This window comes from Haemorhous mexicanus, chromosome 10 (assembly GCF_027477595.1).
Source record: "Haemorhous mexicanus isolate bHaeMex1 chromosome 10, bHaeMex1.pri, whole genome shotgun sequence".
NCBI lineage: Eukaryota > Metazoa > Chordata > Aves > Passeriformes > Fringillidae > Haemorhous > Haemorhous mexicanus.
In genome coordinates, this window is record NC_082350.1 from 2,297,377 (window position 1) to 2,322,594 (window position 25,218).

At 52.7% G+C, this 25,218-nt stretch overlaps 1 long non-coding RNA gene across 1 annotated transcript; it reads left to right on the forward strand.

Moving 5' to 3' along the window:
- Nucleotides 1-739: 739 nt before the first annotated feature.
- On the forward strand, nucleotides 740-20,748 carry LOC132331502 (uncharacterized). The gene is made up of 2 exons (XR_009487611.1): nucleotides 740-873; nucleotides 16,423-20,748. It is a non-coding gene; the product is annotated as an uncharacterized LOC132331502 (long non-coding RNA).
- The last annotated feature ends 4,470 nt before the right edge of the window (nucleotides 20,749-25,218 follow it).

The following is a 25,218-nucleotide window of genomic DNA, read 5'->3' on the forward strand; positions in this document are numbered from 1 at the left end:
GGATAAAGACATGATGAGCATGCACAAGGTCCATTGGAAATGCTTGAGTAGTTTCTTTCATAAATGGTATAACATCTGTTGACACTGGAGGCACAAGTTCCTGTCAAAAAGACACGTCATCCTTATAAATATTAATGGTGCATATAAATGGTGGTGGGTGTGAACTGTGGATGTGAGGTTAATGGGCGAGCTGCTCCTCAGGCATCAGTTGGCTGCCATCAGACTTATTTTTGCACTAACAAATACAAACTCTTTAGCTGGCAGAGCAAGCAAAAAGCTTTCTTCCCCTTCCTCCTCTCCCTGGGGTCCAGTCACAAATGAAATGTGTACTGTAATTAGTCTCTTGCCTTGTCACTGATGAAGATTAGTCCTGCTTGCAGAGCTGGGGAGCAGAGGAGTGAGGCTGGAGCTGCAAGAGCTGAGGCTCTAGGTGATAAATGGAGAGAATGAGGAAGGCTGCTGAGGGAAGGCTGCAGCTGGATCCTAGCTGCCCTCAGTGCCATCGATTTCTCTGCTGTAAATAGCTGATGTTTAAGAGGAAAATAGGGTTGAATATCAGCTCTGAGCTGCTCTTGGACTCCAGTCTGTTTGTTACTGCAAATTGTGTTTGCTGCCTTGAGCACTGAGTTCCTGCTGCCCTTTTCAAAAACCATAAGGCTTTTCCTATCCTTATTTATTTATCAGCAGACTTGGCAGAAGTGCTAGTGTTCATCTGCTGGGGCACAGAGGAGCAGTTCATGCCAGCCAAAACACTAATGAGTAGCATTCAAAAGGGTGTTATGTCCATTCACAGAAGAGCCCCAAGATTTTTTGTTCCTGTGGAAGCTGGGGGTCCCCTTTGCCTGAGAAGATGGCCCCAGCCTTCTGTCAAAGGTACTTTGACTTTCTGCCATTTCAGAGGTGGTGATTTCCAAATGGAATAAATGGTGAGGTGCTGTGCTGGGTAAGCAGACAGGAGAGCAGAGCCTCTCCCCAGTGGTGAGGGAGGGATGGGTGCTGTGCATGGGGGGCACTGCCCCACAAAACCCTCTGTGCCACGTTTCTTACCTTGTCCCCCTGTTGGGCTCCTACAAAGAGAAGTCTGAACTCAGAAAGCTTCAGCTCCTGCCATTTAGCTGGGGTCTGTCATGGCAGGATCCTGTGTCCTTGAGGTTACACAGAGCATCACCTGGGCACATTAAGTTTGTGGAAGGTATTTCAGGGAGGTGAGAATATTTGTCTGAAGTGAGTACAGAGGGTTTTTTTCAGTTGGATTAAAAAAACCTCGGAGTCTGCCTGTGGTGCTTCAGGGAGCAGAAACATTGTGTTTCCAGGGAAGCCTCTTGTATTTGATTTCTCTAATATTTTTGGTAATTGAAAGTTATCTTTATCATGGGGCTGTCTTCATCAAAGGCTTTATGCTATGTTTGTAACAGGGCTGCATGTATCACAGTCCTCCTCTGCAAGATATTTATATTAGCTCCTAAATGCCTTACAGGCATCCTCATTTAAGTACATTTGCTTCAGAGAAGGCACTGAAGCCCTTAAACACAATCCTTATGAGGGCTGAAAGCTTTTAAAGCTGTGCCCTTCAGAGAGAATCTCCTCTGACATGCCCAGGGTAACTCCCAGCTGTACCTCTGGCTGGGACACTCCACGTTTGTTGACAGGACACAGGTTTTATTTTGATCAGATTAACATGTTCATAATCAGGCTCTGAACTTCGCTCCTGTGTGTTTTGGGAAATGCTCTGGAAAATGTCCCCTTTCACTGTCCCTCAGAGGTTTGCATTCACTTCACAAATTGCAAATCTGTAGGTGGGGAAAAGTTCTGCTTCCTAGGGGAGGTCTGTGAGATCCTTTTTAGCCATGACAGAATATATTTTATGGTCAATTTTGAGAAACACTGGTATTTTCTAAGTAGAAATATTTTAGAAGCAGAGACCAACAGAGAGTCTTGGCAGTATTTTGTGTTTAGCACAAATACTGTGTTTGATCCAGCTGCAGGGGATGCCTCAGATTGAACAGATGTGTTTTCTGGAGGTATCCATCAACAACCGGGGGCATGGCCACAGCAACAGATATTTGTGGATCTTGTCCTAACTGTGCCACACTCCAGCTCTAAGCTGGTGTTTCTTCAAGGAGGTGACACTGTAACCCAGGGTCCTTTAAATGGTGTGGGAAAAGGAACCTGAGGTCTTGGTCTGCTCTGTACTATGGAAGAGGGTGTTTTTTAACCACTCTGAGCTTAGAGTGGATTTTAGTCTTGCTGCCCAGCACAGCTCATCTGTTTGGCACAGTGCTCACTTAATTTATGCTCGTGGTTGGGTCCCCTAAGCCTCTGCAAGAGCTCCTTGCACCCATTTTGGTGAGGAGCATGGTTAGAGCAGTGCTGGCAGGCACTGAGAAGTGGCTTTGTGAGGGAAGCTGAGCAGGCAGCTTTGAGCCAGCAGGTGATTGCTGCCATTCCCTCCTCTCCAGATGTGCTTGTCCCTTCTGGAGGAGCTTAGACAGTTTAAGAGGAGCATTATGTTTTGGAATACTTGCACTAAGAAACTGCTCTGGAGCTTGAGCACAGGGAAACACAAACTCACAAGACCTCAGGAGCACAATGCAGGATTGCAGCTGGCAGAGGGGAGCACAATTCTGAACTGCCATTTTTCTGCCTGGATCCTCATTTTTCTTCATGTCTTTTCTTAGTGGGACTTAGGAGTTTGCAGAAAAATGCCAAATGTCCTCCTGCTGTTTTCCATGACTTTTGGTCACATGAGGCTGCTCAGTGCTTCCACTCAGCTTTCTGCTGTTGTGGAGGGGTGATGGAAGGGACCTTCTGAGGTGCTGTGCCTCCAAAATCTATAAGAAATGAGGGCTGCTCCCGTGGTTCTGCCAGTGTCAGCAGGCACAGGCTATTGCAGCCAGCTCACCTGGCTAGTCACAAATCACAGAGGCAAAAAGCTCAGGAAAGAACAGTGGAACCATGGAAAGTCAGGAACATCATGTAGGCTCCTATTAATGCTTTGCAGGGTAACTTAAAAGAGAAAAAATGCTAGTTCACATTAAACCTTGTTATTTTTTATAGAGAATTAAAAGTGCTTCATTTTGGTTTGGGTTTTTCCAAAGTCTGGAGAAAGGGCAGCACTATCCCTGGTTTAATGGGGCGTGTTGGGAAGGGGTTCATTTACTTCATTAATTCAGGATCCAGTTTAACTGGACTCTGAAATGGCTAGTTTAGGGGGTGAAGCCATTTTATTGGCTTCTGTGGATTACTCAGTGTTCTATAAACTCCAGTAAAAATTTCTTAGCACAGCCATAGCTGCTGTGTCCTCATAATTAATAGAAAAGCAAACACCAAGTTTGCACAAACAGGGGGTTCTGAGCACAGTGGTAGGACTAGATCCACTCAAGCCTGTTGCACATTGCTGGGGCAAATCAAAATCCCAATGATCTACAGCCTAAAACTGTGATTGGAGGGCAAGTCTGAAAAGCAAGGTACAAACTGAGAATGTGGGCAGCTCTGCTGGGCTATTCCTTGCCTCCTTCCCTGCAGCCCTTTCAGAGGAGTGCTGTGGGGTCTGCCAGGGCTGTGGGAGATCTGGGGTGGGTCATCCCCAAGGCTGCTGAGATGCCTAGATCCCCCAGCAAGCTCAGCTGGCATTGAGCTCATCTGTGCCCTCAGCTGGGCAGCAAGAGCTCTGGGCTGTGACCAGCAGCTTCCTGAGTGTCTCTTCACAAGAGGCATGTGCTAGAGGAGGGGCAGAAGGTGGCCCTTGCTGCAGGTGGGCTATCAAATACCCCTGGCCTATGGGGGTACACAGTGCAAACTTGTTAGGACTATTGTGTCAGGCCCTAAAGGGAAATCACTGAAGCTTAGAGATACCTCCAGCTCCTCCTGCCCTGCTGGTCATCTCCTCTGGCACCTCCAGCTCCTCCTGCCCTGCTGGCCATCCCCTCTGGCACCTCCTGTCCCACTGGCCATCGCCTCTGGCACCTCCTGCCCTGCTGGCCATCTCTGGCACCTCCCTGAGCTTTGCTCTTGAAGGCTTTCTGGACAGACTTCAGGACCAGGGCAGCAACCCCCCCACAGCTCCGTGCTGGGTGTCTGGGACCAAGCCATCCCCTCCACAACCCTGGCCCCAGCAGCTGGCCAGCACCAGACCCACAGCAGAGGGTTTGGTGAGCAGAGCTCACTTCCTTCTCTAATCTGGAATTACAGACAGACCTGGGAGAAACAGGGCTGATCCTTGAAGAGCTCATGTGGAGGATCAGGAAGGACCCAGCAGATGGTTTCTGTACAAGCTCTGAGGCAGGCTTGAGCTGGGTGGAGGCAGACCTGAGGCCTGACCCCAGATGTCAGTGTAAACAGCTCCTCTGGGCACTCTTGTTGTGGAAAGCAAGGGCAGTACTGCAAGTCCCCACCTGCCAGGGCTTGAGATTCAGCCAGACTGGGCAGGCAGGGCTGAGCTGCCTCCTGCAGCTCTCTGGCAGCACAGAATCACAGAATCACAGAATAATGAGGTTGGAAGAGACCTCTAAGATCATCCAGTCCAACCTATGCCCTAACACCTCAACTAGACTATAGCACCAAGTGCCATGTCCAGTCTTTTTTTAAACACATCCAGAGATGGTGATTCCACCACCTCCCTGGGAAGAGCATTCCAGTACTTTATTATTCTTGCAGTGAAAATTTTTTTCCTAATATCCAACCTGTACCTTTCCTGACACAGCTGGAGATTGTGCCCTCTGGTTCTGTCAGTGCTGCCTGGTGGAAGAGACCGACCCCACCTGTCTGCAACCTCCCTTCAGAAAGGTGTAGAGGGCAATAAGGTCACCTCTGAGCCTCCTCCGGGGTAAACACCCCCGGCTCCCTCAGGGCTCCCTCTCAGGGTTTGTGTTCCCAGCCCCTCTCCAGCCTCGTTGCCTCCTCTGGATGTGCTCGAGCGTCTCAACGTCCTTCCCAACCTGAGGGGCCAGAGCTGGGCACAGCCCTCCAGGTGTGCCCTCACCTGTGCCCAGTACAGGGGAAGAATTACAGCCTGGGCCTGGCCTGGAGTGAGGGCTGGCCTGGCCCTGGGCATGGCAGGGACCTGGCCTGGAGTGAGGGCTGGCCTGGCCCTGGGCATGGCAGGGACCTGGCCTGGAGTGAGGGCTGGTCTGGCCCTGGGCACGGCAGGGACCTGGGCTGGAGTGAGGGCTGGCCTGGCCCTGGGCACGGCAGGGACCTGGGCTAGAGTGAGGGCTGGTCTGGCCCTGGGCATGGCGGGGACCTGGCCTGGACTGAGGGCTGGCCTGGCCCTGGGCATGGCAGGGACCTGGGCTAGAGTGAGGGCTGGCCTGGCCCTGGGCACGGCAGGGACCTGGCCTGGAGTGAGGGCTGGCCTGGCCCTGGGCATGGCGGGGACCTGGCCTGGACTGAGGGCTGGCCTGGCCCTGGGCATGGCAGGGACCTGGGCTAGAGTGAGGGCTGGCCTGGCCCTGGGCACGGCAGGGACCTGGCCTGGAGTGAGGGCTGGCCTGGCCCTGGGCATGGCGGGGACCTGGGCTAGAGTGAGGGCTGGTCTGGCCCTGGGCACGGCAGGGACCTGGGCTAGAGTGAGGGCTGGTCTGGCCCTGGGCATGGCAGGGACCTGGGCTAGAGTGAGGGCTGGCCTGGCCCTGGGCATGGCGGGGACCTGGCCTGGAGTGAGGGCTGGCTTCGCCCTGGGCATGGCAGGGACCTGGCCTGGAGTGAGGGCTGGCCTGGCCCTGGGCATGGCGGGGACCTGGGCTAGAGTGAGGGCTGGCCTGGCCCTGGGCATGGCGGGGACCTGGGGGCTGCAGGGTGGCACCAGGGCAGGGCTCAGCCCAGCCCTGGGGCAGCAGAGTAGCAGAGCTGGGCTGGGCTGGGCCGGGCCAGTGCAGGGCCCTGTGCCCCTGCTGGGACACAGCAGCAGGTGACAGCGTCCTCTGGGAGTGTCCCCACAGGCAATGGTGCTGCTGCTCACGGTGCAAGGGACAGGGCCTTTGCTCCTGTGTGGCACTGCCCCAGAGGAGAGCCCTTCTGATGGGTCGGATGTGCCAGCCCCAGTCCTGCCCCAATGCTGCCCCACTGTTGCCCCAGTGCTGCCCCAATGCTGCCCCACTGTTGCCCCAGTGCTGCCCCAATGCTGCCCCAATGCTGCCCCACTGCTGTCCCAATGCCAGCCCACTGCTGCCCCATTCCCAGCTCCACTGCTGCCCCAATGCTGCCCCACTGCTTGTCCCAATGCCAGCCCCACTGCTGCCCCAATGCCGCCCTCCTGGCCCCCTGTGAGCAGCAATTAGCCCAGGAGGGCAGGAGATGACACGTGGCACGGGTGGATGGCTTCTGAAGGTGTTTCTGCCTGGTGCCATTGTGCAGCATCCTGAATGCCTTTGCATTCTCACCTTTCTGCCTCCCATCTCTCCCAAACAGCTCTGCACCTTCTGGAGCTGGGGCAGACAGATGCATGGAGGTTCTAGTCCTGCTCTTTTGCTGCTTTTCCTCAATCATCTGACACTCACATATTCCTTCGTGTTCTCTATACTGCCAAAAATATGTGGTGCTTTTTGGGGAAACTCTCTGGTGATAAATGTAGTCCAAAGTGCAGGTAGAAGAAGCTGTCATTAATTTCTCTTGGCTCTCATGTGAGTTGTGTTTAGCAGGTCCTGCAAGTGCTGGAGCATGTGGTTACCTTCAGCATCTCCCCACAGCTATGCTGACCCAGTCATCACTCCTAGAATTCTTCCTGTTTTCTAGGATTTTCTCCTCTAGGTGAAGTTCCTATATTTTGATGACTCTCTGATTTTTGTGTATTCATTTATTTCTTATTGCTTTTTACAGAAGAGTTACAAAGATACAGAGTTGAGCTCTGAGAAGGAACCTAAGCACCAACCATCCATCCACAGTGTGAGACAGCTAAGTCTCTTGAAAGGGAGACCTAGGAAATCCATATTCTTAGCAAGAAGCCATCTGGAAACTGTCAGAAGACCTTGTGTGGGTGTGTATGAAATGCTCCTAACCCCTGGAGCTGATTTAGGGCTCCAGACAGGGCTCATCCATCCTGGGTCTGGCCCTCCATGTGAGGGTGGGCATGCCCAGGGCTCATGGGCAGCTCTGCTTGCACCAGCACAGGGGCTGCCCTTGCTCCTGGGGTCTCTTGGCAAGCCCTGCCTGGCATCAAGCAGGAGACTTGATTTCAATTTTTCCTTTTAGGCCAGACAAAGCCACCTCTTGGGGTTGTAAAAGCAAGAAGAGAAGGGGAGCTGTGGGTTAGGGGTCAAGAGAGGGGAACTCTGGTTTCGTGTCCTGGCTACAAAGCTGCTTTTATTCTGTTTGTGTTGGGTCCCAGGAAGAGGCTTTATGATGTTTGAGTTCAGGCCCATGTGGGGAGGGCACCTGAATGATTTACTCCTGTGCTATGTCAATAATGGTATTTGCACTGGAGGAGGAAACGATCTTGAAAGCTTCCAAATCAGAGTTTCCTGCTCCTTCTCCAGACAGAGGTACCACCTGAGGCCCCCCTGAGTCAAGGTGAGCCCCAGGGGGGTGTGGGGCGAGTCTCTGGAGAGGGCAGGACAAACCTCATTCAGCATTTGCAGCAGCAGGAGGCTGAGCAGGGCTGGAGCCCTGGAGCCATGAGTTTCACACTAGCAGCTCACTACTGCTCACTGCGGCAAGCTATTGAAAGAACTGATTGCACGCTGAACTCAGCGGGTCACTGCCGCACCTCTGCCATGCTCCTGCTGCATGGAATTCAGCCATGTCAGCCTCCTGGCACCAGGCTGCTCCACAGCCCCAGAAATGCTGAGTGCTGGGCTGGGGCAGGCTCTGGATCTGTGCAATGACAACTGCAGGAACATCCAGCCCTGGGAGCCCCGGGTGAGAGGGGCGGGGAGGAGGAGGGCTCCATCAGGGAGCTGCCAACATGGTCAGGACCTGGAGAAGGGGGCTGTTCAGTCTGGTCAGGAGGAGCCAGAGGGGAATGTGCTGCTGAAGTGCAGCTACAAAGCTGCTGGAGTCAGGCTCTTCCTCCCCATCAGTGACAGCTCCCAAACCAAGGGGTCCCACAATGTAGCTTGCAAGGCTCAGGGCAGGCATTGGGAAACCCTCTCTGCACTGGGACAGGCTGCCCAGAGAGGTCAGGGAATCTCCCTCCCGTGTGGCTTTTGAGGCTCAGTCAAATGAAACTGCAGACACCCTGACCTACTGCTGGCTGTGCTTCAAGGAGGTTTGGACTGGAGAGCTCCCCAGTTCCCTTCCAAAAGGCTTTTCAGGCACTCTGCTCACTCTGGTGAGACTGACAGCACGCTGTCAGAGTCTTGAAGAATTTCTGGATCAAAGTACCTGGTGATTTTGGTTTGACACAGTAACCCAGGCCCAGGTGGAGGCTGGATGCTCCAGTTTCCCAGGGCAGGATGATCTCCATAGGGAGATTATTGGTCCAGGAAGGGGAATAGATGTGGAAAGGAGTCACTTTTGCCCCCTGACCAGGAGGTGGGTGTGAGGGGAGAGCTATCCTAGCAGGCTAAGGTGGCTGGAATTTTGTTTGAACCCACTTAGGATTTTGGAATAGAAGCAAGGCAAGGTTTTCTGGGCAGTAGCAGGCCTGGTGCAGTGTGTGCAGAAGACCCTGGGGCAGCAACAACACTGTCCTTAGCATTTGTGTGACAAAAGTAGCCAGTGAAAGAGAGGAAGGGTGATATGAAACTATCTTTAATATATTTTGTGATGTACTGTGAGCCTCCAGGAGAAAGTCTCCTCCTGCACTTGCCACCTGGGGAACTTCTCTGGGAGTGGTGAAGCCTGATTCCCCGAGGCTTTGTGCGTTCTGGTTGGATCCTCTCTCCTTTGTGGCTCTGCATGGCAGCAAAAGGAGAACCCCCCTTGCAGGACCTCTCACTTCAGCCCAATGCCCATGTTGACAGAATCTACATGAGCTTCATTTCCTCATAGCTTCTTTCCTTCCTTGTTCCTTTGTTAAATTTATCTGGGGACGTTGAACATTACTGGGAGAGGATTGACTGAGGCTTGTGGCAGGATTTTTTCCTCAGGGGAGAGGAGGAAAGAGAGTAAAAAAGGTAGTCCAGGGAACCCAGCAGTTGATCCATGTCCTGTTATCTGCAGATCTTGAACTTAATCACCACAAATATGTCATCATTGCTGAAGTCATAATTAAGTTCAGCATTTTACTGTCAGCCTAATTGTATGAACCATCTTTGTGTCTTGGTTAGGTCTTGAAATACAGTCTCTTCTATGGGCTCTCTGCCAAGTTATTTAATTTTAATGCTGTTGGAATCAGGTTTTTAAAGCACACCTCAAGCAGGGTAAATACACTGTGTTCCCAGGGCCTGCCTTGTTTCTGTACATGAATGAGATCAGCTGAACAAGCCAAGCATGAAGATGTTGTGCAGCTGAGCCTTTCTGCACTGAGCCACCTCGCTGGCCCCTGTCTCTGCTGCAGACAGCTCATGACACTCCAACTCTTTTACAGGAAGACCTGTACAATTTCCACATTTCTTTCTTAAAATTGCCACAAGAAGTTTGTCCTCCAGGGAGCTGCACTTCTCCAGCCTGAGTGTTTTCACAGCTCAGCCTTGTCTTGGTGGTGAAGAAGAAGGGCAGCTGCCCTGCAGGGTGCTGTGGAGGTGTCTGTGGGCAGCAAGGGGGGCACCCCAGGAGAGCCCCCCAGGCCCTCTGCTGCTGTGGGATGGATTTGACTGGACAGGCTGTCGGCTCCCCTTGCCAGCAGGAGCTGTAGCTCAGCAGGGGGCTCTGCTGGCAAACGCTCTTCAGTGCTAATTAGCCCTGCTTGGCCTCCAGCCCTTGCTTGTTTGTTTGCTTGTTTGTTTTTCTTGCACTGGCTCATCCTACTCCTAAGATACAGCAAACATGTCATGAGCTGCCTGTTTCAGGCATCATCCATGTTGTTGCTGATATAACCATCCCATAAAGAAAAGAGATACAATTCTCACCTTCCCCACTGATGCCTGTCCACTTTCCAAATCCTTCAGGAGCTGGGGTTGTAATCCAGGTCCCTCTGATTCTCCCTTTACCTCAGACAACCTCCCTGGTGAGTGGAGCTTGCAGGGGAGCTGAGGTGCCAAAGAAAGCCCCTGGTGTGTATTCCATCCTTCCATCCCTGTGTGCTGGGACTGAGAGCAGCAAGAATGGGTGTGTATTCCATCTCTGTGTGTTGTGAGCAGCAGGGATGTGCTGCTCTCCTGCCTGCTGGGCCTCAGGCACCTGAGGAGCAGTGGTGGGCAGAGTGTGAGTGACCTGGGTGGGGTGTTTCCTGAGGGAGTGATGCTCCACAGCGTGCTGGCAGCAGCACAGGGCAGGGAGGTGAGGCTCAGAGGAGTGGGCAGTTCCAGCCTGCTGCTGACTGGTCCTGTGTGCTGTCCCTGCTGTGGCACTGCAGCACAATGGCCTCTTTTGTGTCACAGGGCCAGGAGGAGCTGCACTGTCAGCCCACAAGCTCTCAGAAACAGCTTCCATTGTTGCAGGAGATGACAAAAGGAAAGCAGAGGTAATCTGCACCTTCCAGAGACAGGACAACAGCCCTGAACTACTCATGAGCCAAGTGTTTGTATTGGCCATGTCCTGCATCGTGTGGGAACTCCTGGAGGTCACACCAAGCCGGTGACCTTTCAGAAATGTGGTGTGAATTCATTGCTACCCTGATCATCTGACTGAGTGGCCTTCTGCTTGCAAGTGTGCCAAGGGTACCTGTGAAACCACATCCTGTGCCAGGGCTTCTGTACAGCTGGATTGCTTTGTTAGAGCAGAGAGATGGGACAGCCCCTCTTCTGTCTCACAGCAGCCTTCTCTTTCATTGGGTGACCCGTCAGCTGCTGTCTGTCCGTCCTGTCACTCCTTCCCCTCTGGAGAGCCACTGCATTCTCGTGGCAGTCACACCTCTGCATCTATGATGCCACTGATAAATTCCAGTCTAGCTCGAGCAGGAGCCATGGTCCTTAGCCAGCCCTTTGGAAGGTGTTCCAGGATCCCCCCCTGGCAGCTGGCTCAGGGGTGTGCTCTGCATTAGCAGCCCTGGATCTGCCTGCTGGTTCTGACACCGCTGTCCTTGTGGGGTGCTCTGAGCAGATGCTGCATCTGGCTGGGGCTGCTCCAGGAGCATTCAGATCACATCTTGGGGAAAGCTGCTCACTCACACATTCCACTCCTTTCAGCAGCTTTCTGTGTGCCCTGGCTCCATGGGGACCCTCCCATTTCAGTACCCACTGATTTGGCTGAGCTGCTCGCTGTGCACTCACTCCTGGCTGCCTCCAGAGCCCTGCACTCGCTGCTGCCTCACCCAGCCCTCCCTCCAGCAGGGCAGGGACACACCTGCAGCTCTTCTGGGGGTATGTCACTGCAGGTGGTGTTGGCCTGGGTGGATCAGTGCCCTGAGAGACCCAGGCCATGCAGTCTGTGTTAGGAAGGGCAGGGTCTGAGTGTTCTCCCTGTGCTCCTTGCTTCATATGTGAGCACCTGCCTGTAGTGTCCCAGCTGCCAGCTCACCACAGTGCCAGATCTGAGCTGATGACTGACTTGCTGTGCCAGGGCCTGCCTCTGCTGCTGAAAAACCTCCAGGGATGCCTGTTCCTAAGGTCACTGCCTGATACAGACATAGCAGCTGGCCCAAATCATGCAGCCAGGTGTGTGACTGCTCACTGCTCACCTGCTTGTTGGGGTGGTGTGGGGGACTTTTAGGCTCTCCATCCTACTTAGGTGCTGTTCTCTGCTACACCTTACACTTCTCTTGAGGGTTAGGGTTCAGTGGCTTAGGGTTAGAGTTAGGTTTTAGGGTTAGGGTTAGGGTTAGGGTTAGGGTTAGGGTTAGGGCTAGGGTTAGGGTTAGGGCTAGAGTTAGGGTTAAGTAGTGAGTAGTAGTAAGTAAGCAGTAGTAGTAAGTAAGGTGATCACTGATCACCTGCTTGTTGGGCAGTTTTCATGTGAGGGGTTTTTTGGCTCTCCCTCCTATTTGGGTGCTGCACTGTACACATCAGTGCTGTAGCACTGCCAGGATTGACAGACCAGTGCACAACTTTTGGTTTTACATGTGTGTGACAGCTGTGGCCAAAGAAAACTAACTGAGTCGGCCTGTTATGTGTAGGACTTTTGTTCTTTAGTTTGCAAACACTGTGATCTGAATGCTTGTGCAGACTGGAAGGGTTAGGTGGAAAAATTCCCCTAAAGTCACACAGCCATCAGCTGGTAGGTGTAGGAACAGCCCAGCCCTGCTGCTGCCCTGCCCACCAAAGTAACTGCTCCTGTGCTGTTCCTTCCATCATCTTCCTCCATGTACCTCCCCTCCCTTGTCCTTTCCTCCTTCCAGCCTCCAGGGTGAGGTGGAGCAGGGATGGGAATGGAGAGTCTGGGTTTGTGAGATCCATCTGGAAGGCAAAGCTGCAGAACTCCCCCTCCTTGCAACCAACACCCCATTTAAGGAGTTCAACAGCCAAGCCAACTGGTAACAGCAATAAACTTGGCTGGTTTTTCGTAAATTTTTACCACCTCCAGATCTGGGCTAAAAATCCATCTTCTCCCCAAAGGGGACAAATGCTGCCAGTTGTCCCACCTTGTGTCTGCACCACCCAAACCCTGTGACTCAGCAGTGACCCCAGGATGGAACTCCACAGCTTTCCTCATTGTGGGCTACACATTGCACCTGAACTCTACCACCAGAGGGGCACTCCTGGCCTGCCTGCTGTTACCTTCCCCACCTGGAATTCACCACCCAAGTCAGAGCAGCACAATAAAAGCCAACAGAGGAGCTGAGTAGGACCATTTGGTGCTTTGCTGCGCTCAGGTCAGGGCTCTGCTACCAACATTGGGGTTCCCACAGCAGGGAACCCCACACCATTATGGATGCCTGATGGTTTCACCTTCCATGGAACCCCTTTGTTGAATTTTTTTCTTCCAGTTCATCCCAGTTTTTCTTGGTGAAATATGTCTGCTGAAACTGCACTGAAGGTACACACTGAAACCAGCAGTATTGTTATTTTTGGTAAATCTTGGTATTTTTGTGCAGGAGTTCTGGCTTTAAATCATCTGTTGTCCCATGGAAACCCAGGCAGTGTTGGTCATGCCTCCCAGGGGGATGTATTTGATCAGTTTTACCTGGCCTGAGTCTAGTTCACTAAATTTAGCAGAGTTTGTGTGGATTAAGAGCTGTGTGCTGTAACTTGGTAGAATCCATCTATTCAGAGCAAACCTGGGCCGTTTCTGTCTATTGCTAATTTTCTTTAAATGTAACTGTGCTGCTGCTCCCTTGATCATCTGAAAGCAGGAAAGGCTCTGGTGCTTGGCAGGATTGCCTCTCACACCTGATGCAGGGTGCAAAGGAGGATGAGCATTGCTCTGTTCTTGAATTACTGTGTGTCTCCTTTCTCCAGATCAGACACTGGAATGACATCTGCATGCAACCCTTCCACCACCCACAGCAGCTCCTGCTCTGTGCAGGCACCAGCCAGGGCTGTGTGTGCCCACACTGCCCCAGAGCTGCTCACCTGGGCTGGAATTTGGCTTTGCTCAGCCTGCTGGAGGCCTCCACTGCTCTTGCAATCAGTATTTGTTTCTAAGTGGTGGCTCTGTTTCCTAGAGCACATTCAAGTGTGATTTCAGAGTTTCACTAGGCTTTTGCAATAGCACACTCACTAGAAGGAATGAAGGAAGGGATGCAGATTTCAGAGAAGAAAGTACTTGTGGGCATCAGTGTTTAGGAACCTGTTCCAAACCCCCGTGCCCGTCCTTTCCAGAGTGGGTGCCCTGCCTGCCAAGAGTTTGGGGTTACCCTCCATCAGTATATTTACCCCCCAGGAGTTCTGGGGGGACTCAGCAGCTGTGGAATTGTGGTGCTGCACAAGCACAGGGCAGGTGCTGCTGGCACCTCTCGCTCCTGTGTCAGGTGTCATCGCAGGAGCTGCCCCATCTCCGCCAGCTGGGACAGTCCCAGAGTGTTCCTGTGGGTATTGTGTTCCCATAAATGGAGACTGTCCCAGCAGCCTGGAATGCTGTCCCCAGCAGCCCCTGGCTGCGCTGTGCTTTCAGACCCCAGCAGGGAGGAGCTGCTCACCCTGCCCACACTGCGGCTCCAGCGGGTCCGTGCGGGCATGGGGAGCTGGAGCTGAGGGTTTGCAGGCTGGCTCCCCTCTCCACTGCCAGTTTGGAAAGGGCTGCCTGTGCTCAGAACCTTGGCAGCTGTCTCTGATTTCTGAGGCTGGGATGTGGAGTCACTCAGAGCAGGTTGTTCCCAAGTGGAGCACAACCTGTACAGGGCAGTGTTTGTCAATGGCAGCTCATTCCTGTACCTGGTTTTCTCTCAGGTGTGATGTATATATGTTATTTCTGGCCCTTCAAAGCAGGTTTGGTGTTCATCCATGCCAAAGTTATATGTGAAATGAGGTATTTCCAAGAGACCAGCATGGAGTTTCTCCTCTCTTTGGCCTGTCTGTGCTGTGTCTCCTCCAGAGACACTTCACCTCCCTCTGTGCAGCTCTCTGTTCCTCTGACATGGATTTGATAACACCCAGAAAGGTGGGTTTCACCCACAGGCTGTGTTGTTGTAGGCAGTGCAGCAGTCGTGGCTCTGGTAAAGGTGTTGATTGTGCAGACTTTGGAACCAGATCAGAATCCAAAATTCCCCTCAAATGGGGAAGGGCTGGGTGCCAATCCTCAGCTCTGAAAACATCTTTTCTCCCAGTGAATGGCCACTGCTGCTTACTGCACTGTGAGCTGAGAAAAGCTAGCAATCCCTGGGCAGACAAGGTGAGATGTGCTCATGTCTGGGGTCAGGTTTGCAATGGAGGATGGCACGGAGGGAGCGCAAGGTGTGGTGAAATTCCTGGAGAAAACAGTCTTCAGTAATCAGAATGGGAGTTCCCGCATGCTGCAGGCATCAAAGCAGCCCCCCTTGTGCAGGTGGGAGCATGGGCTGCTCCCTGTGCCATGGCCAGACTCCACATGCCTCTGGTTTTGTTACTCATGCCTTAATCTTTTTATTCCCTTGGGGAAACTCATAAAAGTAATTGTAAATCTCTGGCAAGGCACTGGGAGGAGAGGGAAGCGCGGGGAGATCCCTGCCCTGGCTGCTCTGTGGGTGCTGCAGCCTCAGGCTGAGCTGGCCCCTTCCCAGGGGCACTGTCCCAGGGTGATGTTAGGATGCTTGTATCCCCATTCAGGTGTTCTGTTTATGCTGGATATTGTGTTCTGTGCCTTCAGGACTGGCTCTGATGAGCGAAGTTTTGTTTTGTTTTGTTATCAGCCGCTCCCCCACGGCTGGTGGGACACAGAGACAGGGCAGTACATAGTGCAGCTTTGGCTTTTTGCTTTGCTCTTGCTCCTGCTTTGCTCTTGCTTTTTGCTCCTGCTCATTAGCAGTTTAGTTAAGCAGTCCGAATTCTTCCCTGGACTGTTTTTCCTTTCCCATTTCTGGACCCACTTGAGCCTGCTCTGGACTGGGCCCTGGCAAACACCCAGAGTTGGCACCTTGAGGCTGCAGCAGCTGCCCCAGTGCCAGAGGGACTGATAACAGAGCCACCACCCCAGGAGAGACTTTCTGCATTTGTCATCTTTGTCAGAGCAGTGACAGAGTGGTGTCATCCAGTATTGTTCATTTTGTGTGCTGGGGTGCTGTGCCTGTTAAATAAACAGGTTCTTTCCACTTCTCTCTCAGGAATCCTTCCCAAAGGTTTGGGTGGAGGGGCTGTGTGGCTTGCTTTCTGGAGGGGCCCCTTTGGAAGTTTTCTCCCAAATTTGCCCTAAACCAGGGCAGGCACCCAGGCACCCCTGCAGAGCCTCACCCATCCCCTTCCTCTTTGGGCTGATCAAAGACCTCCCTGGAGAGCATGGAACCACAGCCAGCCCCCAGCACCAGCAGTGTCCTCACCCTGGGCTGCTGAGTGCAGGGTCCAGCAAAGGACACAGGGGACGGGACCTCTGGAGAGCATCTCCTGCACTGGGAGGCTGCACTGTCCCTTGGAAAGGGGATTAGGGCAAATATTTTATTGTATGCCCCAGACAAGAGCACTGAGCTGCTGCTGGGTATTTGATACCCCAGCGGGATCGCTCTCTGCCCGCCGCAGCCACGGCAGCTAAGCCCAGTGCTTAGCATCAGGAAATCCCTCACAGCCCTGCAGCCTTTGAAGGCAAGTGTGACCCTTTGATTGGCAGCCCTAAATCTGACTGGACTTAAAAATAGAACCTCAGCATCAGCTCTCTGAAATTCAGCTCTCCTCAAGCTTCATTTTTTTGGCCCTGCTTAATTCTGATTTTGACGTACAGGCATTATAATTAGGCAATTTGCAAATGGGAACCGTAAAAAGAAAGCAAAATAAGGCTGTGCTATGGAGTGACAGCCCTGTGCTTACCCTGTTAACTCATCAGATATGGAATGCTGTGTTGGGTGGGCTCCTACTCTCATCTACAGTGATTCTTGTGCTCTAGTTTTGTAACAGGTATTTCAAGCAATGGAGCAAACAGGGGGAAATTCCAGTCTCTGACCTGGCTGACAGACACCAAACACTCCTGCCCAGGTGTGTCCCACAGCTTGGAGGGTCTTCAGGCCAGAGGCCACTTACATCAGTCTCAGAGTAATGGTGGGTGAAGCCTCATGCTAAGAGCTTTCTTCTGCTCTTCTACCTCCATTTCCAGCTGCCTACAGTATTTCTGATTGCTTACCCCAGCCAAAGAACAGTGAAATCCACATATACTTCCCCCCAGAGCTGGGAGTTTTTCAGCAGTAATTAAACAGTCCTCAAATGAGACCCCTCAGACTGCCAGCAGCTGCACAGCACAGGACATCAGTGACAGAGATTTGTTTCTTTGTTTGATTTTAATTATTCTGCTTCACTGCAAAATCCCTTCCAGTTATACCAGTACAAAAGCACTGGGTAAACAAAGCTGATTTTGCTTGTCTGATGTGCTGATGCCCCTGGTGGATTTTGCTGTGGTGGGGAGTTTTGCCAGGATAGCTGCACCAGCAGGACTGGGTAAGGGCAGGTGGCAGGACTGGATGTGCATCAATTGATTGGCAGTCAATGCTCTGCATCTCTGCTCAGTCACTGCTCAGGAACATGTTGGGTGAGGGTGTTGCAGCCTCAACCAGTATCCAGTGTGCTGTGAGCAATGCAGGCTGACCTCTGCTTGTGCAAGGAATGTGTGGGGCAGCATGCCAGGGAAGTGTGTGCATGTGTTTTGGGCTTGTGCCCACATTCCCACGCCCCATCACACCTCGAGGCTGGGGGTTTTTCCTCAGGGCACCCCAAAGTGAGATATTTCAACACTCACAGCCCAAGCTCTGTGTAAAACCCAGGTCCCCAAGCAGGCAGGAGCCTCAGCTGGGGCTGTGCCCTGCAGGTCTGAATGGGCTGCTTGGAGGAAAACCTTTTGCCTGACCATTTCTGCCACCCTGACTTGCATTCAAACACTTCAGAGTCATCTGCTGGGGAGCTGCCAGTGGCCCACTGCTGCTCTTTGGGTCTGGGTCATGCACAGACACGCAGGGGAAAGAATTCCTCCCCTCACTTCCTTATCTCCCCAGGAGGAATGCAGAGCAGCCTTCATTCAGTGCACACACACCACGCTGTCTCTAGGAATAACCTCCTGAAATTACCTTTTTGGAGCTTGGGAGAGGGGGATGCTAAAGAGGAGCTGATGATTTTGAGGGAGCATGGAAATAATTCACATTTCTATCCTTCTTTTTCCTGAAAAAGATGGTTCTCTTGCTCTCACAACTCTGAAATATCCCTTAAAAAAATGAGGCCCCTTCTCCACAGCACACAAACTGTATGATCTTGCAAACCATTTCATCCTGCTTGTGAGTGCAGGAACTCTTTGGAAGCCCGGGATGAAGTTTCCTGTCTCTGCCCTGTGTGCGAGGGGCACACCAGGAGCTGAGCTGTGATTCCCTCACAACACCTGGGAATCAGAACTCCCAAAGAACACCACAGCAGGACTCTGTTGGCAGGGTGTGCAAGCCAATTTGCCGCTTGCCTTCTACACTTTACTTCCCTGTCTGTGGTTGTTTGTCTCTGCTCTGCTCTTGCAGTTTCACTGCTGCTTTGGGCTGGTTCTTCTGCCCTCGGTGGTGTTGACTTTACTGTGGAAAAATGTGGGGAGGTGCTTGGAGAAGCAATTATTTTGTGTATTGGCTTTAGGCTCCTCATGTTTTGCTGCCTCCTTATCTTTCTGTTTCCCAAGAAGTCTTACAGATATTTCTTTCTGTGTATGTTTAAATGCATGCACACCTATATATATGTAAATATATTTATGTATATACACATGCATACATGTGGATATATATATATATGGTGGGCCAAAGAAACTTGTTGAATTCCTGCAGTGTCCCTGGAAATGAGTGTGTATTCCCTTCACCTATTCATTGGGAGGGATTTTCACACATATCTGAAGGAATTTTACCAGATATGGCAGTGTGGCAGTGGTAAGCACAGTCACAGGCACCACACAGCACTGAAGGTGCCTGGAACTCAGTTCAGCCACAGATATGGCTCTGAGGCAGCCAGACTCCACTCCTCCTCAGCCTCTTACCTCCCTGGGAAGAGGTGACAGGGCTAAAAAGAGCATTGTTGAAGCTATGAAAGACCTCTGGGACAAGGACATCTTGCCTTTGAGGAGGTGGTTATTGCCCACTCTGCTGTGATTTCTGTCCCAGCTGTGGAAGGAGCTTTGGCTGGGAATGGCAGAGATGTTGGTGCTGGAGTGAAGCTGGTCTTGCTGTAAAACACACAGCTGCTGTGCCTGATGTCCTGGCTGGTCATTTTCACTGATGGCAGCCACTCAAACCAGCGTTTCCCATGTGAATGGAGAGTGTAGTCCCCTCGAGCTGGCAGCAGTGGGTCTGTCTGTGGGGCAGCCCCTGGCCCAGGCTGGCTCCTGGGTGTTCTGCTGATGGCTGCTGGAGCTGTCCCCTGCTCTCTGAGGATGCTCCCTGGCCACTGGCGCAGCTCAGGAGGTGGCCATGGGACCCAGCCAGCTGATGGCAGGTGGGCACTACCCAAAAGCATCTCAGGACTGTTTGCCAGTGGCCCTGGGCAGGCAGATCCCTCCTGCCCAGACCTGCCTCCCGTGCAGGGAGTGCTGCGGGCTGGAGCGCTGCCCGCCGGGTTCAGGGCAGGAGAGCTGTCTGCAGCCTGGGAGAGGCCCCTCTGATGTGCATGCCAGCAGCTGCACACAGACACAGACAGCTGGATGAAAGGTGAAAGGTGTGTAAAATCCCCCCTGGGGGCTAGGATTGAAGCTGTGAAACCAAAAGCTTATGGAAACACTTAAGGCTCCATCTGGGGTAGCCATATTTCCCTCCAGAAGCAGTGGGAGTTGAGAGATCATAAGCTCTGACTCTACTGGTGTTTCATTTTGGAGCAGCCATGTGCTTTTGAAGTAAATGTCCTAATTGTCCTTGCTCTCTGCACACTCCATGGGCTGGCAGTGCAGTTTTTTGCAGACAAACTGGGCTCATTCTGGTGGAAAGCAGATCAGAAGTTCTGCCTGAGCTTGCACCAGATGTTCTCCAGCTGTGGAAGAGGATGTGGTGGATGAAAGCAGCAGCTGGTCCTCTTGGCAGCTGGGAAGGACATGCATGTTTAGGGGCTTGCTCCAGGAGATTCAGCCCAGCTGGAAGTGCCATCCTCGAGCAGCACACATGGTGGGTGTAGGAACCCAGAACCAACAGCTTCAGCCAAGGGATCTCCTCTGTCACACACAATTCTCTGCTCTTGCAGGCACTGCCCTTGAGCTTCTGTGACCTTGAGCCCTTGGTGAGTAGTGGCCTCAAGTGGGTGTTGAAGTTTGGCCCTTCAGGGACTACAGGTCATCTCGTTTGTGTCCCACACCTGCAGCTGCAGCATGGCCTGTGCTGAAGTGTTTGCAGGCTCTGCTCTGCCAGGGTGAGGGTCAAGTGTCCCCCCTTTGTGCTGGGGTCAGCATGGGCCATCAGGAGAGCACTGGCTGCTGTTTTACACAGTAGGTGTTTGACAGAATGGCCAGAATGGTCTTCTTGCTGAGACCTCCATCAGAACAGATGCTGGATATTCCCTGGGGTCCCTGTGATCTGGAAAGCGATTGCAGCCATCCTGGGACACCTTGGGAAGGCCCCTGCTGCCTTCTGCAGCTGTAAAAGCACCTCTTCTGGGGAGGATCAGGGTGTGGGAGGCCCTGGGCTGGCAGCTGGAGGTGTTGTGCTGTAGGGGCAGAGCAGCAGCCGCCTCGCCCGCTGCTGAGCCTCGGCTGTGCTGCACTGGGCTGAGCACTGGGGCAGGGAGCAGCCCCAGGAGCTCTCCCAAGCTCACCACCTCCAGGCTCTGTCCCCCAGGTGCCACTGGCCTGGGCAGGGCAGCAGAAGCTCCAGGTGAGGCTCAGAGCAGGGCCAGTTTCCTGCAGCTGTCAGGGGAGCAGCTGGAACACAAAGCAGCTCTTTCCAGGCTCAGAGCCAAAGTCTCTGCTCCTCCTTGTCAAGCTGGGCATCATCCCAACCCACGCTCTTCCTGCAGGAATCACTGGTGCTGGGAGTGGCCAGGCACCACCTCCAGCAGGAAGGGGCAGAGCCTGCTGCTCTGATAGGGATATCCCTTCCAGCTGGTTGATAAGGGCCAGGATGGGAAAAAGCCTCTGGAAAGCAGCAGAGGGTCACTCCTCAAATCAAGGCATCTCCCAGCCACACACTAACCTTCCCAAGCACAGCTTGGTGCTTCCATGAGTTCTGTGTTTTCCTTTTTTCATGTTGTAAGTTAATAAAGTTCTTTCCTTTATTCCTAAGCTGGAGCCTGCTTTGCTCTATTTCTGGTCACATCTCACAGCAGCCACTGGGGAGAACATATTTTCAGGGGGGCACTGGCATTGTGCCACCACCAAACCATGACACCATGATTCCTTTGGGCTTGCTGTGGGAGGATAAGCAGTGCCTGGTCAGGGGAGCACAGCCCTCATGTGGGGTGAGCTCAGGGCTGGAGCTGTGCAGAGTGAGCTGGGCACTTTGGGTCAGGTGGGAGCTGGGCTGACAGCACCACTGCCAACACGGGCAGAATGGCAGGAGAGCAGCTGGATGTCCTGTGTCTGCTGGGGAATGTGCCTTGGAGAAGGCTGGGAGCAGTGGGAAGGCTGGGCCAGGCACTGCCTGCCCTGGGGGAAAGGCTCCAGTGGGAGCAAAGGAATGTTTGCACAGAGGGACAGGGAAGAGGCCAGTGCTGGAGTTGGGAAGACAGTGGAGAAGTGATTCATGTGGCAGCTGGTTGGAGAGGTGCTTTTCAAGTCCTGCCTTATCTCTTTAATCTGTGCAATCCCTGGCATCTTGCTGGTGCTTTTCATCTAGAGATCCCTGAGATGACCACAGTCATCACCCCAAGCAGGAGGCTGGAAAAATTCAGGTGCAGAGCAGGTGGAGGTGAGAGCCAGGACTAAAACAAGAGCAGCTGCCCCTCTCTGTGCTGCTGAAACTGTCCTGCTCTGGAGAAGCATGGGGCAGCTGACCAAGCCCAAGGCTGTGGTGAGCTCAGCCGTGCTGCTGAGCTCAGGGCTCTCCCCTGGTGCCTTGGCTTTGTGGTGGAAAGGGCTCTCTGCTCTTTCTGTGGGTTCTGGTGGCCAAGGCAGAACAAAGCCCTGGGTCCTGCAGGGGTTTTCTAACAGGTGTCTTTGTGAGGGCAGTGCCAAACCATGGCAGATGCCAGGAGCCACTGGTCTCCTTTTGCCCAGGGTGTTTTGACAGCAGTGTGTGTGGTTTGGAGAACCTGTCTGTGCAGGTGCTGCTTTTGTTGTGTTCAGTGACCAGGCTGTTCTTCTATCACACCTATCAAAATAACATCTCAGCACTTCTGAGGAGTACATGAGGTGATGTGATTGCTATCCCATGGGGTGTGCTGGTTCTCACAGCCTCTCCAGTGGGAAGAGGACACATTTTAAAGTGCTTTGCTTTGTACTTTCATACCCACGTAGGCTAAGGAGGGCAGGGCAGGGGACAGAGAGGTTTGAGGTTATGTGGCTGCTCCTGAGTGATTTCTTCCCACAGTCCAGAGGGACTCAGGAAAGTCCCTGCCCTTGTTTTGGGGCTGCTCCGTCCCAAGGAGCTCAGGCATGGCTCCCCTGCCTCACTTCACCATCCTGCCCAACGTTTGCTCTTCTCAATGCGAGGAAGAGAAACAGCCTGAGCACTGGGAGATGGTGCAGACATGGGCAGGAGCTTCTGGGGCTGCCAATCAGCCACTCTCAGGTTATCCCAGTTGGAGTGAGAAATTGTCCTTCAGCAGATTCCTGCTGCTGTGATGGAGGAGGAGGAGGCTGGGCAGGGAGAGAGGCAGAGAGGAGGAGGGTTGGAAGAACTCCTGGTAAAGGAAGGGCCAACCTGGCAGTGGTTTCTCTTACCCTAGCAAGTCATTCCCTGCTGAGCAGCTTCCCAACAGCCACCAAAGCTTCTGTGCTGCCATTTTCCCTTGGGAAGGGACCCTGGAGAGGAGGCATCATTCCTGTTTCTCCTCAGTGGCATTCTGCAGAGCAGAATGGACAGTCCTTCAGCCCTGAAGAAGAGCCCTTTGAGCTGTTTCCTGAGGACCCAGTCTCTTTGTGGCAGCAGATGCAGGATGGATTGAAGAAGTCCATTTGCTTGGTGGTGTTAGCTGTGGAAAACCTGATGGAAATGTTCTAATGCACTTTTCAATTCCAAATATGTGGTAGGATTTATGCAATTTATGCTACCTAATGCAGGAGCCATAGGAGAGCCTTGGAGCAAAGTGTCCCCAGGCTCTGGTAGGTCCATGGTGATGCCTCCAGCCATGTTCTCACCAGGACTTTGACTTAGAGATTAAATATCTCAGCAGTGCAGAACAGATCCAGGGCTGGCTTCAGCTTCTGCTGCATTATTCATGAATATGGGAAAGCTCTGAAAAATGTGACAGACTTTGGGTTAGGTCTTCAACACAGCATAGCTTCACATGAGATGAAATGTGAGCACGTCCCTGTAAGACAGGAGTGCACACACTGGAAGCTGTGGGACAATGGCATAAATAAAGGGAAGGTGAAGTCTTTGCTGTTCTGCTGGTGCTGGGTTTGTTTTCACTTTCCTCCCAAGGAATCACTTCTGCCAGTGACCTGCAAGCACTCACAGCCATGGCAGCATGGTTCAGAGCACTGTGGAAACATCTGAATTGCTTTTGCATGGGGTTTTGCAAGACTGGGGTTGCAGAGGATCAGGAGCCCCTCCAGGCCCTCTGGAGAGGCCACACTGGCAGCACAGTCTCCTTTTTGCCAGACTGAGCACTCAACAAAGAGGTGAAGTGAGGATGCAGCTCACGTTCCCTTTTCCTGCCCTGTGCTCAGGCAGTGATGTGCAGGGGCTCAGCACCACTCCTACATCTCCAAAGCAGTTTGGCCTTGTCACTGAGGGTGGCTGGGGGACCTCAGGCTGGGAGGAGGCCTGAGGGAGAAGGCAGGGATGCTCAGAGGCCCCAAGGGCTGTGTGTGTCCTGGAGAAGACAGCATGGCAGGGCCCCAGTTTCTCTTCCCTACTGATGAAGTGCTGCACTTTCCTAGTGGGAAAGGGTTTGGTCCTGTTTCTGAGAAATAAGTGAGATTTTCCTCTTGGTTTGCATGAGAGCAGGTCTGGGAGTGAAGTTTCCATGAAGGGGACTGTTGTACATGTGGGTGTTCTGTCCACCTGAGCTTAATTTGCTATAAAATCAGTAATTGCTTTGCACTGAAGGCATGTGAGGGTCCTGAGGCTCGGGTGCAGCCTTCCCCACATCCCTGTGTACACAGCAACTGATCTCTGCTTTTTAATTCTCCATTCACAAACACAAGCCTGGAGCAGCACTTTGGCAGGGGACAAAGCCCAGCTCTGCTGCTGTCCCAGCCTTGCCTGTGCTGGGGAGATGTGCTGCATCCAAACAGGTCTGTCTGGCCATGCCTGAGCCCAGGAATCTGGTCTGGGTGCTGGTGCTGGCTGTTTTCAGCCTGCACAGGAGGTGTCTGTGCTCCAAACCCTGTCTGTGCCTTGGGAATGCAGTCCCAGCTGGGAATGGGGTGCAGCCTGGAAGGTGCTGGGGATCCATCCCTGGGCTGGCAGTGCAGGGTCACAGCCACTGCTGCCTGCTGCAGATGTGACAGCAGCATCTGTCTGGGCTCTGCTGCTGTGTGCAGAGCCTGTGTGAGTGAGGGACAGCTTCCACCAGCAGCTGCCAAGGACAGAATTCACAGAATCACAGAATGATCAGGTTGGAAGAGACCTTCAAATCATCAAATCCAACCCAGCCCCAACACCTTAGCTAAACCCTGGCACCCAGTGCCACATCCAGGCTTTGTTGAACACACCCAGGGACGGGGACTCCACCACCTCCCTGGGCAGCCATTCCACGACTTTATCACCCTTTCTGTGAAAACCTTTTTCCCAATATCCAACCTGTATTTCCCTTGGCACAGCTTGAGGCTGTGTGCTCTGGTTGTGTCAGTGCTGCTGGAGACAGAGCCCAGCCCCAGCTGAGCACAGGCACCTCTCAGGAGCTGTGAGAGTGATGGGGGCACTCCTGAGTCTCCTTTTCTCCAGGCTGAGCACCCCCAGCTCCCTCAGAGGTTCCTCTCAGGGTTTGTGTTCCCAGCCCTTTGGTGCTCTCCAGTCTGCACTGGCCAGCTGGCAGGAGGAGCTGCTCCCTTCCTTCTCCTGGGAGGAGATGGGAGCAGCTGGCAATGCATTTTGGGGTTGTCAGTGGAGAGGTGCTTATAATGTAGAGCAAAGTATTATTGCTCTTGTACAGTCCTGGCTTTGGTGAAACCAGATGGGTTTGCAGTAAATATGGAGTTCCTTTGTCCAATGTAATTAGAAGCTGAAATCCATGTGGTTGAAGTGCTCTGCTTTCTGAAGAAACATCTTTTTTTTTTTTTAACTGAACACTGGTGACTTGCAATGGATTCCTGCAGTACTGGTTGGATAGAGGACAAGGAGGTCATATAAAAAGTCACCCTTGGTTTGAAGTGAAGGCAATGAAAAATGAGTGCCTTGTACTAAAACTGTTGCTGGAGATTGTTGGCCAAGTATTGCAGTCTCACTTTCCTATTTTTAAAACTCTCTCACCAGCTGTGATGTGACCCTTCCCTCCACACCCACAACAGAAAAAGAGCCCTTACTGATTAGAAACGGGAAATAATAAAACTCACTAACCACAAAGTATTTTCAAAGACACAAAATAAACAAGCAGAGATAGTGGGAAATTGATATTTCCCACTGATCTCCTTTCAGCACAGTAA